Below are 16303 nucleotides of genomic sequence, written 5' to 3'. Positions count from 1 at the left end.
CTTTTGAGCCTTTGTGAAGTCTTGTGGAAACTCCCCCTCCAAAATGTAGCCAGTAATGGAATTCAATGACTCCAATCCTTGGTACCTCGGCTGCTTGACAGTTGCTGCCACCATGATGACCTGCACTTCTTTCTCAACACATGTAACTGCTTGTTGTGCAAGTACATTAGAATCTTCATTTGGTTTCCTAAGAATATGATATAGTTTTACTTCTTCAAACTGATTAAACAATCTACAAATGGCATAAAATTTTTTCTTGAGGCTTTCATTCTTGCATACCCAAATGCCTAAAATCTGCTTCACAATGAGAAGTGCATCTCCTTTTACCATGAGACGTTGTATACCTTGGCCAATGCATATCTTTAAACCATGAAGTAGTGTGTTGTATTCTGATTCATTGTTGTTAGTTGAACCTGGTAGATTGACCTTCTCTTTCATGACCACCTCTCCACTTGCACTACAAGAGGCTCTTCACATTAGCGACGCTCAAAAAAAAAATTTCCCGGCGTCGCTATGAGCGTCGCAAATTTCTTTGTAAATTTGTGACGCTCATAGCGACGCTTATAGCGACGCTCATAGCGACGCCAGCTGGGGTAAAAAAAATAACCGAGCGCGCCCAAAAACTCAGATCTCAGATCTGAGTTTTTCGGCGCCCTCAAGCAAAGAGCAGGTAACGCTCTCCCTCACTCTCTCTCTCTCTCTCTCTCTCTCTCTCTCTCTCTTTTTCTTTTACACACACACACACACACACACACACACACACACACACACACACGAGGAGAGGAAGGAGAGCCAGGTATGCTCCTTCCCTCTCCTCATTCTCATGTTCCCTTCCCCTCTTTCTCTCTCCCTCGCTCTCTCTCTCACACACACACATACACACACACACATAGTGTTTTTGAGAGAGAGAGAGAGAGAGAGAGAGAGAGAGAGAGAGAGAGAGAGAGAGAGTGCAAAAACGCACACACATACATAAACAAAGAATGCACACACACATTGAGAGAGAAAAAGAGAGAGAGAGCATGCATAAACAAAAAACGCACGCATTGAGAGAGGAAAAGAGAGAGAGAACATGCATAAACAAAAAACGCACACATTGAGAGAGGAAAAGAGAAAGAAAACATGCATACGATCCAAAAAAACGCACACACATTGAGAGAGAAAGAAAGAGAAACTAAGGGAGCGTCGTAGGAAACTAATTAAAATTAAAAGACCTAAAGATCTAGCCGACGAGGAGTTGAACTGAAGACCTATTATTCAAGAGAGAAATGGCATAATCAATCTATCATACTTGGCATGGGTGATAGAAAGGTTATACCATTTATCTCTTTTTATTGGCACACACATCCACACACGCGCACACACACAGGAAGAAGAGAGTTATAACGTCATAGGAAACTATCTTAAAAGACGTTAAAGATTAGGTTATATGTAGACTTACATTAAATTAGATTTAGGTTTATTTTTAACTAGATTTACGTTTATTTAAGCTAGATTTAGATTTACGTTATATTAGATTAGATGCAGGTCTCCATAGACTGCGATGCCTGCATGAAGCGGGTGAAGAAAGCCCTCAATGGAATATAGGGTATTGCTGCCTTCACTCATGGTGGGCTCCGTCGATCCAAAAGTACTGGTGAAATGTCTTCAGAAGATAGGGAAGAAGGTGGATCTTCAGGGCGGCAAGAGTCACTACATCCCCGACACAATGACCATCTAGACAACCTCTAGTCATTAGACTTACGTTAAATTAGATTTATCTTTATTTTTAGTTAGATTTACGTTTATTTAGATTTACGCTTATTTACGTTAGATCGAGTCCACGCAAGAATTACTTACGGTTTAGGGTTTAGAGTTAGACGAACAGTGAAAAGATCTACTGTGAAAAGATGTTAAGATGAAGTGAAGTGCTACAGCTAGAGAAGAGGCAAAGGGATTTTGTCCACTACATGCAGTATCATGTAGACGTTGGTGTCTAGATTTCTTGTACCCACAAATATAGGTATTGACCAATAAAGACGAGATTATAACCCGGTGGTTCTGATCTCCGTGCACCTCTAGACCGAGGTGTGCGGGGATTGGACATGACTAGAGAATGTGAGGTAAAGAGAGAGAGAGAGAGAGAGAGAGAGAGAGAGAGAGAGAGAGAGAGAGAGAGAGAGAGAGAGATAAGACGAAGAATGCCAATAGAATATTAAATTTGTTGTCCAGGTTATAAGTTTTTTATCCTCATTATGAGTAGCGACGAGGATGTGGGACCGTCCAACCGAAACACCTATCTCTCAACGAGGGTCTTATGTCCTTGTAATCAATGCAAGCATGCTGTGCGACGGACAAGACGTGTTTCTTTGCAGCACGTTCGTGAATTTGGCGAGTTCGATCCATCTATTATAGATCGAGTTGTTGCCAATTATAACTCGTCGGACTCTGACGCTGGCCAACAAGCAGCAATCTTGCAACCCAATAGACGTATTCGCAGGCGCTTTGGTCAAGCAGCATATGTGAGGCCACAAGATGTAGCCTCTGACAGCTCGGGGGATGATCATGCAGAGCACATTCCCAACGAGGCAATGTTTGAGCCCGAGATTGATGAAATGATCGAGACGATCATGGATTCAGAAAGGCTTATCTATGATGATATGAAAAGTGAAGCCGATACATCATTGTATAATGGAGCACGTATGTCTAGATTGAAAGCACTCCTGGTTCTTCTCAACATGCAGGCAAAGTTTGGATGGAGTGACACTAGCGTCACAGCGCTTTTCAGGTGATCTATTACAATTAGTTTACTTTAATAGAACTCTAAATGTATAATGATCTGATAGATTTTTACACGACTGTATCATATTTTTATGTTGTGTAGATTGCTGAAAGAGCACATCCTACCAGCTGACAATGTGATGCCAGATTCCCGAGATGAAGCAAGAAAGATTTTGCGAAACTTGGGGATGGATTACAATTCTATCAACATCTTACAGTGTATGGCCCGTTGTCATCGTCAACTACAACATTCCCCCGTGGTTGACTACGAAGAAGGGGCACCTATGGCTAAGCTTGATTGTGCCAGGGCGATATAAAGTGGGGAATATGGATGTGTATCTTCGTCCACTATTGGAAGAGCTACAACAATTGTGGATTGGCATAGAGGTGGTGGATATGAGCCGACACACAGGACGACGGAATGCTTTGATCAGAGGTATTCTAATGTGGACCATGCATGACTATCCCGGGCTAACAGAATGCTCAGGTGATCTATTGACACTCCTCTCTCAGACACTGTAAATCTTGTTTTTCCCCATAGTTGATCTATTATCATGTGTATACATGCAGGGCTTCAAACAAGCGGATACAGAGCATGTGTCACATGTGGACCTAGACTGAATGCACGTAGGGCACCCTCACTGAAGAAGCAAATCTACGAAGGTCATCAAGCGTATCTTCCGGAGAATCATGTGTTACGCGACGGCTTTTTGGGAAGAGAGCCACCAAGGATGTCTGCACAAGCATGGTTAGAGCAGAAGGAGATGTGCGATGACGGATTGCCTCCAGGGATGAAGAGACTATCTCTATGGTACGAGTTACCATACTGGCCCCGACTCGTGATCAATCACTTGCTCGATCCAATGCACATATTCAAGAATGTGGGTAATCTACTATGGGACCATTTGACCGGCAAGAAAGATACTTTGGGAGCCAGAGTTGACCTTAGAAATGTGGATCGTATGGAGCAATATTGGCCGCAAACAGCGTCTGATGGATCGATAAAACTTCCTAAAGCACCATGGATTTTCACAGGAGCCCAAGAACGCAAAGTAAAAGAGGCCATTCGATCTTTGCGGACCCCCACTGGCGTAATGCACTCGCTCCGAACGTGTTTTACTAAAGAAGAAAAGCTTACCGGTTTGAAGTCACACGATTGGCATAAAATGTGTCAGGTACGTTCATAGTGGACTTTAATATCATTGCATAAAATGTGGACTTTAATATCATTGCTGCACATACTTTACAGTTTATTTTACCGGTTGCCATTGAGGGATGTTTGTCTCTCGACATCCGTAACACAATCTACAAACTTGCAAAGCTGGTGCAATGGATCTCACAAAAGGAGATCGACGTAGACTCCATACCATTCGCCAAACTAAATGCTGCGGAGCTTGTGTGCATGTTTGAGAAACATTTTCCTACTACAATACTAACCATTCAGGTGCATCTTCTTATTCACATAGTTGATGAGGTGGAAATAGCTGGCACAGTTCATTCCAGATGGATGTTCTTCTTAGAGCGTTTCATGAAAACGCTTAAGGGATATGTGCGTCAAAAGGCACGTCCGGAGGGTAGCATGGCAGAAGGTTGGTTGGTATCAGAGTCCCTAGTGTACATTGGAGAGTGGCTAGACGGATTTGATAAATCCCGGGACACGCTATGGCGAACCATAGATGATGAGCGCATATCTGGGATTGTCATGTGCAATCTCGGTGTTGAGAAGAAGATGACGAAAGATCTAGAGGCTAAAATCAACCGATTTTGCATGCTTCACAATCCAGTGATGCAAAAGTGGATTTCACAATATGAGGATGCAAAGCAAGAGCGACAAAGGGCACGAATCGAGTGGAGACGGGGAAGACGACCACCGATGCACTATCCAGCGGTTCTGGAGAGCCTACCAACCTTCATGAGCTTAAGATGGTTGCACAACCAATTGAAAAGCGCACAACAATGCGGTGACGAAGTGACTGAAGAAGAGTGGGAGTACTCTCGGGGTTGCGCGACCAAGGTAAGTTTGCAATGTACGACTAGCAAGTGACTTTATTTATAAACGTTTGAACGGCCACTCATAATCTTTGTTCGTTGTAGTATAAGTCATACACAGCAGCATGGTGTAAAGGTCGACATTTTAGGGTGGAACGAATCGACAAAAAGCGTTTTACTCAAGATTGTGGAATCATGGAAAAATTTGAACAGTCTAGTTGACGACGTTCCTCTGATGCAGATCCCGTGGTGGCGGAACTCACTTACTTCGGCACGCTGCAAGAGATTTTGAGGATCGATTACAGAGGATTTTTTGTCGACTTGTTCGACGTGCAATGGTTCAAGATAATCATGGAGGGTCGAAACGCTACTGTGCGTAGAGGAGAGTCTGGTTTTCTTGAGGTGGATTCTACTAAGAAATGGACTGACCTAAGAGACACTTTCGTACTACCCGAGCATTGTGAACAAGTAAGTATATAAATAGTTAACATCCCCCTTTTACAAGTTATGTGGCTCTCATGTAAGTTATGTGGCTCTGGCAGGTAGTATTTCATCCTACAAAGTCTACATCAAACTGGTGGTACGTCATAGAGGTAGCCCCTCGTAGTGCAAGGACGTATGAAGGCTACCATGTGCCAATCACAACGACATCAATGGAGGAGATCAGAGAAGATGCTCAATCAGAAGCCGCTGCGGTGGTGCCAGACGAGCATCAAGATGCTACTACTCTATATGGGGTGCATGCAGAGGAGCTACAAAATGAAACAGAGGATATGTGTTTAAACGGAGAGCTCTATATAGATATAGGAAGTTATGCTGAGTTATGCGAGGATGAGAGAGAGATCTCTTAAAGCCACAAATATTGTATTTGAACAATTTTGCTCCGTGCTGTAAAAGCTCTAGCTCTCTAAGTAGCTTCCATGGTGTGTAACGCTCTTTTCTACTCGCGCTCACATCTTTTGATTGAAAATTCTGAGTTTTCGACTTGCCTCTTCTATCACTCGATTCATTGCGTCATTGTATTTATATGCGTCATTACGTCATTGTATTTAATGGTCTTTGCGTCATTGTCTACTCTATTCATTCAATAAGGAGTTTAAATATTCGTGTGTTTAATGCAGGTATGGATGATGAGGAGTTTCTTTCTTCTTTGTCACCGCAGCAAAGACAGTGGTACGTGGAGCGTCATCGCTCTGGCGCATCATCGCGCGTTCCTACACCATCCGCATCTCCCTCTCTTTCGGAGCATTCGGCGCGCTCCGAAGCTTCGGCGTCGACGAGACGAGCGTCACACTCGTCTAGACACCGGCGCTCTAGTGGTGGCGGTGGCGGTTGTTGTGGGGATTCCGCCACCGATGCCTCCACACCGCCTCGTGTTCGACGAGGCTCTTTACCCTCCCCTTCTTTGCCCGCCCCCACACCAGCCACAGCATCGCCGTCTACGCCAGGTTTTGCACGGCTGACTGTTCCTAGAAGCTACACACCTCTACCTACTCCGCCAGGAGCCACCCCACTCGACACTCCTCGCTTCGGCGCCCGGACGCCGATGGAGACACCTGACGTCCGTACCCCCATCGACACGCCGCTAGAGACCCCTGCCGGGACACCCAGGTTCACGCGTCACCGGCCAGAGGGCTTGCCTTACTCCGTCGACATCAGCGGCGGCATCATCATGGATGATGACGGCAAGAAGGTGATCTCGCGCATGTGTGGTCTTTGCTCTCAGCTGTTTAGACACTATATACTAAACAAATGGAGTGAAGTACCAAGTGATTTAAAAAACAGAGTCATCAGCATACTTCATGATGAGTTTCCCGTTCCAACACGGGATCAGCGCTTCAATGAAGACCTGATGAAGATTCGAATGCGCGAATACTGCAAACACAAGCGTTCCGAAGTGCAAAAAGCAATCAAGAATGGGTGGAATAGGCCAGATTGGCTGGCCAAAGAAGATTGGAAGAATGCGAAGAAAGCAGCGCGCGAGAATCCCGACAAGTGGAAGCAACAAAAGGATGCAGCCAGAGCGCGAGTAGAAGTAGGGAGCTCGCACCACTTGGGGAGCGGTGGATGGGCATCATTTGAGGCCGATTTTGTAAGTCTTTTCACATTGCTCTTTATGCATGTTCGATAGTTTAGGGTTTATGAGTTTTTTAGTTCTAACATAATGAAATCTTTGTATGTTTTGACAGTGGTCGATGACAGGACGTGATCCCACACCGTACGAGCGCGAGTACGCAGGCAGGAAGGGCTTAAACGCCCTGATGGACATTCTCAGTTCTCGCGGCGGCATGGTTAGTATTAGGGTTTATTCTTTTTTATTTTTTGTATTGTTTTATAAATGTCGTTATATGTTTATATTTACTGAAAACTGTCTTATTGTCTTTTTTTGCAGAATCCGACAGATACGCCGCTTGGACGCGATGAGATGTCTGATTAGACGACGTCAGTTTAGCCGTAGCTAGATAGCATTAGTTTAGGGTTTCTCATAGCTTATGTATCATGAGACGGATTTTATACGTCTTTTTGAACCATGTATATTATTACATTTGTCACCGCAATTCCTTTTGCCAATCAATTCTTTATGCCTATGATGTTGTACAATTGTCATTATTACATTTGCCAATCAATTCAGTTTGTCTATGATGTGTACAATTGTCAATTTTGCAAACAATGCGTCTTGTGGGTGACTATTTTGGGTCTATTATTTACCTTTGCACTTTTTTTAAAAAGTGAATCAAGTACAATATGGTTGATGGATGCCCTGCCACCAAAAAAATATTCTCTCAGGCGTCGCTATAAGCGTCGCTATTTATGGCTCTGTAGCGTCGCTATACTCTTCTGTGAGAGCGTCGCTATCTGCGTCGCTATAGGCGTCGCTATGAGCGTCGCTATATAGCGACGCTCATAGCGACGCCTATAGCGACGCAGATAGCGACGCATATAGCGACGCTCTCGTAGCGACGCTTTTAGCGACGGTTATAGCGACGCCGGGGGTTATAAAAACCCAGTGTATTTCCGTCGCTAAGAGCGTCACAAGAGCACACAACCTCTTGTAGTGTTGGGTTAAGCAACACTAGCCCTCCCCATACTTTTCCGGTGACTCGTCGAAAAGCTCCATTAAAGAACAAGGTAAAAGAACTAGGAATACTTTTGGGTGGTGGAAATGGTAGGCTTTTTACTTCAGGCACCTTAATCTCCTTCTCATGTACCCTATAAGTGAGAATCCCTGCCAATTGTGCATGCACACTATCTTCTACTGATAGCCATTTTTCGGCTCTCCATAATTGCCATAGTAAGTTACTCCACCCTACCAAATTCACCCAAAAGCTATGGCTATCCCTACCATTTCTCTGTACATAAGCGTGTGTGAGTTAGGGGGCTTTTCCCATATCTTCTTAAAAACCCTCAGCTAGCTAGTCACTGGGCTAGTTGAGCCAAAAAAATAAAAAAAATAAAAAAATAAAAGTATATTATGGCCTCTTTGTGTGTAAATATTTCATTGTATATATGGCCTAAATATAGGGATTTTTTATAATTATTTTGGTATTTTATTTAAATATTTCTACTTAAGTGTGTGTTTTATTAAACCTATGTACACCTTCTTTCATCCTCTTACACCATAATTATATTTTTTGCCAATATGTACATACTCTAGCCTCATATTTTTTCTTTATACAAATCACTCCCACATTTTCACCCTTACCCTCGTGAAAACAAAAAATTGATTTCTACTCATTGGTTACTTTTATTATATTATTTACTTGCATACCTTTTCCTCTTTCACCCAAAATAATTCAAGGAGGGACCATATCATATGATTCCAATATCTTTCCATATCCATAACTCCTCCATATTTTTATTATTATTTTTACTCATTATTCTAACACCATGTGCTCATTGAGCTAAAGTCCATGAATAGTCCATACACTAGTCCCACCATGTATATATTTCTTTATTCACCAATAATTCTCCTCCATGCATGGGTCAAGGGCAACTTGGATGCTTTGTATTATAATATGACAAAGGAGGGGCTCACTCTTGGATGCATTGTACAAATTCAACAAAGGAGGGGGCCACTAAAAGACTTTTGCAGGCATAAAAAATAGGCTTTTTGGTGAGAATTTTGGCTCCTATCTCCACTCCGAATTTGGAGCGGTGATCAAAAGAGAAAATGTAGCCCACGCTTTGAATAATTACCTCAATTTTTTTCATGATTTTTGGAGCTACCAGCGATGAGCTATGATTTTTTGAGTGGACCCCAATCTGCCCACTTTTCTCACAAGTAGCCCTTAGTCTTCTCTCACCCTTCCACACACCTACTCACTCTTACACATCCCTCCCTCTCCTTCCCTCACTCAAACCTGTAATTTCCATGGATTCTCCCACCCTATTCACCATTACCCTTCTCTCTCATCCCTATAGTTCTTTTATGAACCTCTACATACATACACCCTCTCCGTGTCTCTCTCTATTGCTTCTATGTTACAATTTCATTTACCTCTCCTAAAAATATCTAAAATTCAGCATCTTAACCATGATAAATTCTGAAAATTGAGGATTTTTCATCAACAAATCCTCTTTTCATCGTGGTAGTCAACCGTGGCGGCGGCGTAAAGAAGCGAAGAAGAAGAAGACCAGCGGTCATTTTTTCCACAATCTACACAAGGGTGAGTTCAAGCTTCTTCAAAGCTTCACCATCTCAATGATTCTCTTTTAATTCACCCCTCTTCCTTCATCAAATCAACTCATCCTACCCATTGTAAATGTATCACTAACAATTCTAGTGATTATTACCACTAACAACTAACTTCTCTTGTAAAAATGCACCCACACTATCAACATATGGAGTAGGCAACCGCACAAGTAAACCAAATTCACTCACTCCCATGGAAGTTTCTCTCCTTTCACCACATCAATAATTCTCTTACTTGAGCCCACATCCATGTGACTCAAGAGAAAAGAGAGACCCCATTCTCATTTGAAATTCATAAAAATTCATAATCCTTGATCTTTCCTAATAAAATTGATTAGGCTTAATCCTAATCAAGGCTTCTAAAACCTATAAATAGAACCCATTCCTCCTTGTAAAAGACATCACTATACCATTGCACACTAGATTGAGCGTACCACACGCCAGTTCTATCTTGGTTGTAAAGAGAGAGTAAGCTTTCTATACACCATCACCTTGGCGCATAGAAAAGCTTGAGCTAGTTTGAGTGAGTGCGAGTAGAAGATATTCTTCCTACCATTGTTGTATCTACCCCAACATCAATGAGTTGGTAGTTTTGGGTGCAATTCATGTCCAAAGGCTCACGCTTCTCCTCCAATTTGGCTTGGCAGACTCATTCAGCTTCATAAGGTGACTTGTTTCATTGAAGGTTGTTATTTTGTTGCTTGTGATTCATTGGCTATTGTTTGGCTACCATTGTAAGAGGGTGGATGGTGAGAGGGCTCCCATAACCCTAAGACAATGTGCTAGTGATGCTATAACCAAATCTTGTCACTTGATTTCGCAAGCTCTAAGTTCCTTTTTGTGCAAAATATAAAGTTGAAGCTAAGTTGTACACCATCTCTCTCTCTCTCTCTCTCTCTCTATCTATCTCTCTCGTGTTTTAGTGTGTGAGAGTGTTTAATTGGTGTTAGGGTTAGTGTAAATTACTTGCTTGTTTGTGGGTTGCTCTAACGATTCTCCTCTTTTGCGTCCTAGTTCGCTCTTAAACTAGGTGGTGCCCCTTGTGTAGTTGGGATTTGGCTGTGGGTTTGTTGTGTTGTGTTGTGCCCCAGCCCCATTGAGTAGCACGGGAGCCTTGAAGGGTGTATAGAGGTTTCTCTTCTTGTTGCCCGCCCCGGACCGCCTCAATTTTGGTGCCCCCACTGAGGACAGGCTTGTGTATGTTTTGTGAAGGCTCAACCTTTAGCATAATCAAGTAGCTTGCATGAATCACGAGAATTTGTATGATCCCTTCATTCCCATTACAAGGCAAAAGGTACACATAATTGTTAGTACTAAGTTGCAATTTCAGCGAGTAATTCGTAGAATTTTAGGTCCTGTTAGGTTGGTAGAGATAAACGCATCAGTAAATCCTTTTATTTTTCCTCTCATTAGGTACGACCTTAGTTTGGACGTCTATATTTTTGTTTTGTTTTAAGAATTAGGTCATGCATAGACCATGGATAATGGCCCAGGAATACAGGTTTTTCCCTTTCATTTCACTCCACACATTAGAGTAAACATTGCAATTAGTAGAAAAATCCATTTTCAACAACGTATGGTATTCATGTTTGGTGCCCAAAGAGTAGGAGAAATTCTCGCGTCACCAAACCTTGTCATTCTACCTCTTATTGATTATCATAGGTCATTTGATGTGAATATTTTTATTTTGTTGTAGAATAGATTGCAATTTAGAAAATATTATTGTGTAAATCTTTTAAAGAAAGAAAAAACAAAAACGCGTCACTTTGAAATCAATTTAATGGAGAGCCAACGCCAAATGTCTGGATATCCTCTTTTCTTTGGAGAGCCTGGAGAGGATGCAGAATTATTTCTAGCGAATTTCAAGATGTCTTTCCGTATCAAGAGGATAGTAACTGATCAAGAATGTGTAGAAATGTTTGAGGTGGTCCTTAGGAAAGATGCTAGCACTTGGTTTGACTCATTGCCTGAGGAAGTTAAAGGGAATTACACGGAAGTTTTGAATCGTTTCAAGAAATACTTCTTTGATCCCCAAAACACTCAGAAATTATGGCAAGACATTGTTTCTCATAAGCAAAAAGACTTAGATGACTACTACTTGTACAAGCAAGAGTTCCTACGTCTTTGGGCTCTATGGATACGAAATGTTGCTAACCTTGGTGATGGTGCAGAATTTCTAAAGAAGGAGAGGTTCATAGCCGGACTCTTTCCTGACCTTAAGGTAAAAGTTGAGGCGGGTGCACCTGCTACCTTTGATGCAGCTGAAACTAGGGTTGCTGAGAAATATAGGAAACTCAAGTGCTTAAGGGGGGAGGTTCCAATAGAAGGTCTTAGACCCAAAGGTAAGTCACAAGAATCAACATGTAAGGAGATTCCTGAGGTAACGGCGGAAGTGATTGAGAAGTTAAATGAATCTTTAAGCAGCTTGTCAATTCACCTTGCACAAGCTGTAGGTCCAAAGGGACAAGCAAAGAAGTCTGAAGAGCGAGACCCACGACCTAGGAGAGTCTTGCAATGTTGGAATTGCGGTGAGTCTGGACATGGGATGTATAATTGTCCTTGGCCCCGTGGGGAGCCAGGGAGACCTAACTTGAATTACCCGGTGATGAATGCAGGTGAAGGAACTAGTCAGCAACCACGGCTTATACAAAGTCCAAATGGAGCAAGACCACCTCCACAAGGAGTGGAAGGAGTTCCACCTTTGCCAGACCCAAACGTGCATGCGGTAGAGGTGACAAATTCAAGAGAGGTTGACATGGAAGCAAATGGAATTAAGCGTGGCCGAGGGAAAGGTAAGGAGAAAGAAGGAGTTACATCACAAAGTGACCATGGACGAGAAAAGAAGGAAAAGGAGACCAAGGAAGCTAAGAGGACTCGACGTCGTATCAACCTCCAAGACTTTCCTCTTGGACATGGAATGGCTCCATACAACCTGTTGGAAGACATGAGAGGTAAGGGTCCTGATATCTCATGGCCTCAATTTCTTGCATTATGTCCACAAGCTAGGAGGGATTTAACAAGGGCAGTTAGCACTAGGAGAAAGGTAAAAGAGAGTGTGCCTGTTGTAAAAATTGCACAAGCTGAAATGAATGAGGACATTACACCTGTGCTAGATTGCTACATAAAAGGGAGATTGGTTAGGAAAGGTCTAGTGGATGGGGGTGCACAAATTTGCATCATGATAGAGGGAATCATGCAAAAACTAGGCATGCACATCCATGAGACACCTGAAATTAAGGTCAAGATGGCAAACAATAGCAAGGCTAGGTGCGTAGGCATTTGTAAAAATGTTTTTGTGGAGCCTTTGGCATTAAGAAGGCAGTGGATTTCTATGTCATGTCTACCAAAGGAAATGGTTACCCATTTATCCTAGGGAGACCATGGCTAATGAAAATGCGAGCTTTGCAGGATTGGGAGAGTGGAAAGCTAATTTGCAGGAACGACAATCATAAGAAGGTTGTCTTTGACATGAAGGAGCAACGCCAAGAGGAGCTCCATGAAGAATCATCTCAAAGTGAGACGGAAGAAGGTTGGACCGATAACACTTCAGAAGAAGAAAGTAGCGGCAGCATTACTGAAGAGAAGTCTTCCATCGAAGTCATGGGGGTAAGGTTTAAGCCAACCAACCAAGAGACCTCTTGTCAAGGTTTGGAGGAGGTAGGTTCCCAAGAGAACCAAAAAGTGGAAGATGAAAGAATGCTAGAAGGTATTCTATCTACAACACTTACAAAGGATGAAAGAGAGGAGTTCAAATGTGTGCTAAGGAAATTTCCTAGGCTTTTTGCTAAAGACTACACCGACGTGCGTGGAGTAGATGCTGTTCAACACAAAATTGAGTTGAAGCCAGAGGCCACACCTAAGGCTCAGAAGCTACAAAGGCTAGGAGTCATCAAGGAGCAGGCTTTACTCAAGGAGTTAAGAAAGCTTCTAGCAGCAGGTTTCATTTATCCAGTGGAGAATTGAGAGTGGGTCTCTCCCGTTGTTGTCACTCCTAAGAAAAACGGAAAGTGGAGGGTGTGTGTGGATTACCGTCCACTCAATGAGGCAACAAAAAGAGATCACTTTCCCCTCCCATTTCAGAATGAGATACTAAATGAGGTAGCTGGTCATGAGTACACTGTGTGTGATGGCTACTCAGGCTACTTTCAAATAGGTATCGCATCGGAAGATCAATTGAAAACAACCTTTATCACTCCTTGGGGTTGTTATGCTTTTAGAGTCATGCCATTTGGTTTGACAAATGCTCCTGCAACATTCCAACGTTTCATGAACATGGTGTTTCAAGCATTCTTTGGAAAGTCAATTAGGGTGTTCATTGATGATTTCTGCATTTATAGCTCAAAATCATTGCATCTACAAAGGGTAGAAGAAGGTTTAAAGAAGCTCTACGACATGGGAGGTCAACTCAACCCCGACAAGTGCCATATAGGTGAGGATGAAGTGATCTTGCTCGGTCACAAGGTTTCCTATAAAGGCATTGAGGTGGATTCTTCAAAGGCAAAGGCTCTTATTGAGCTCCCATCACCGAAGAGTCTTAAGGAGGTCATCTCTTTCATTCAAAAGGTGAAGTATATGTCACGCTTCATTCACTTAGCCTCGGAGTTGCTTCATCCTTTGCAAAAGTTGACACAACAAGTAGAATTTGCATGGTTTGATGAGCTTGAAGAGTATTTTTGTAACATTAAAGTCATTTTGTCAGAGCTACCAACACTCATGCCTCCTTGTTGGGAGTGCACATTCTTTGTTAGCTCTAGTGTTGGAAGGGAAACAATTGGTGCTGTGTTGCTACAACAAGATCCCCACAGTACAAGGATGCGACCCATCTACTTTGCTAGTAGGGTCATGAATGCTTTGGAGAGAGACTACACAGAGGCAGAACTCATGATGCTTTCTCTCATGTTTGCGGTGAGAAAGTTTAGATCCTACCTGCTACCAAAACCTTTTGTAATTCTCACTGCAGAAAATTTGTTCCCTTGGGTGTCATCTCAAATGAATCTTAGTACTAGGATCTCAAAGTGGATTATGGAGTTGCAAGAGTTCCAATACTCTTTCAAGGTAGAAGATAGTGTGCGTGCACAATTGGCAGGGATTCTCACTTATAGGGTACATGAGAAGAAAATTAAGGTGCCTCAAGTAAAGACCCTACCATTGCCACCACCAAAAAGTATTCCCAATGCTTTTACCTTGTTCTTTGATGGAGCTTTTCGACGAGCCACAGGGAAAGCAGGGGGAGGGCTAGTGTTGCTCAACCCAAGTGGAGAGGTGGTCATGAAAGAGAAGGTCAATCTACCAGGTTCAACTAGCAACAATGAAGCAGAATACGACACACTACTTCATGGTTTGAAGATGTGCATTGGCCAAGGAATAAAACGTCTCATGGTAAAGGGAGATGCACTTCTCATTGTTAAACAGCTTTTAGGCATTTGGGCATGCGAGAATGAAAGCTTAAGGACAAAAGTTCATGCCATTCGTAAGATGTTTAATCAGTTTGAAGAAGTGCAACTATATCATATTCCGAGGAAACAAAATGAAGATGCCGATTTACTTGCACAACAAGCAGTTACATGTGTTGAGAGAGAAGTGCAGGTCATCATGGTGGCAGCAGCTGTCAAGCAACCGAGATACCAGGGATTGGAGTCATTGGCTCCCATTATTGGCTACATTTTGGAGGGTGAGTTTCCACAAGACTTCACGAAGGCTCAGAAGAGGAGACTCATGAAGAAGGCAAGTTTCTATCTCTTCCTAGAAGGCTCCCTCTATCAAAGAGGGAAGGATCAAGTGTGCAGAAGAGTACCAACTATCGAGGAAATTCCAGCCATTCTAAAAGGTTTGCATGAAGAGGCATGTGGTGGTCATTTTTCCCAAGAATTAACTGTGAAGAAGATTTTGCTTGCGGGGTATGTTTGGCCAAGTCTGCATGGGGATGTCCAACATTGGTGTAAAAGTTGTCACAATTGTCAGGTAAATGGGAATAGAAGATTGATTTATGGTCCAAGGCAAATCGTGCTTGCAAATGGACCCTTTGAAAAGTGGGCCATTGATGCTATGGGTCCTCTGCCTAGGACAAAAAATGGTAAATTCTACATTCTAGTGGCTGTAGACTATATGACTAGGTGGGTGGAAGCTCAAAGTGTGGCAAGAGTGAATGAGAGGACAGTTAGCAAGTTTGGGTACAATCACATTTGTTGCAGATTTGGCACACCTTTGGAGATTGTTTCTGATAATGGTCCAGGGTTTAGGAAGGGCTTGCTCACAGAATTTTGTGAAGAGCTTCACATTCTACATCGTCATAGCACACCATACTACCCACAGTCAAATGGGTTGGTGGAGAAGGCTAATGGTGTCATTGCAAGAATCATTAGAAAGATGGTGCAAAACAAGACAAAATTATGGGATGACTTCTTGGATGGTGCCTTGTGGGCATATCGAACCACATATAGGGAAGCCACGGAGTTCACACCATTTCACTTGGTCTACGGTCAAGAGGCTTTGCAGCCTATCGAGCTCAACATTCCAACAATGCAACTTCATGGCAAAGGAGCACAAGATGATCAAGAGGTATGGATGGATCGACTTCTTACGTTAGTGGAGCTTGAGTGGAAAAGAGAAGCAGCATACGAGTGCTACAAGAGGAAAGCCACACAAGCGAAAGAAATGCACGACAAGAAACTGAAGGACAAAGGCATCAAGGAAGGAGAGCTTGTGCTAAGGTATGACAATCGACTTGAAAATCGTTTTGATGCCAAGTTTGAAACTAGATGGCAAGGGCCATACATAGTCAAGAAGGCTTTCAATTCTAGTTACTATCAGCTTATGGACTTGAATGGTAAAGAGCACTCCAGGAAGGTAAACGGGTATCGC

Source organism: Adiantum capillus-veneris, chromosome 5 (genome assembly GCF_014529385.1).
Source record: "Adiantum capillus-veneris isolate H3 chromosome 5, ASM1452938v2, whole genome shotgun sequence".
In the NCBI taxonomy this organism is placed as follows: Eukaryota; Viridiplantae; Streptophyta; class Polypodiopsida; order Polypodiales; family Pteridaceae; genus Adiantum; species Adiantum capillus-veneris.
This window is presented reverse-complemented; position numbering follows the sequence as displayed.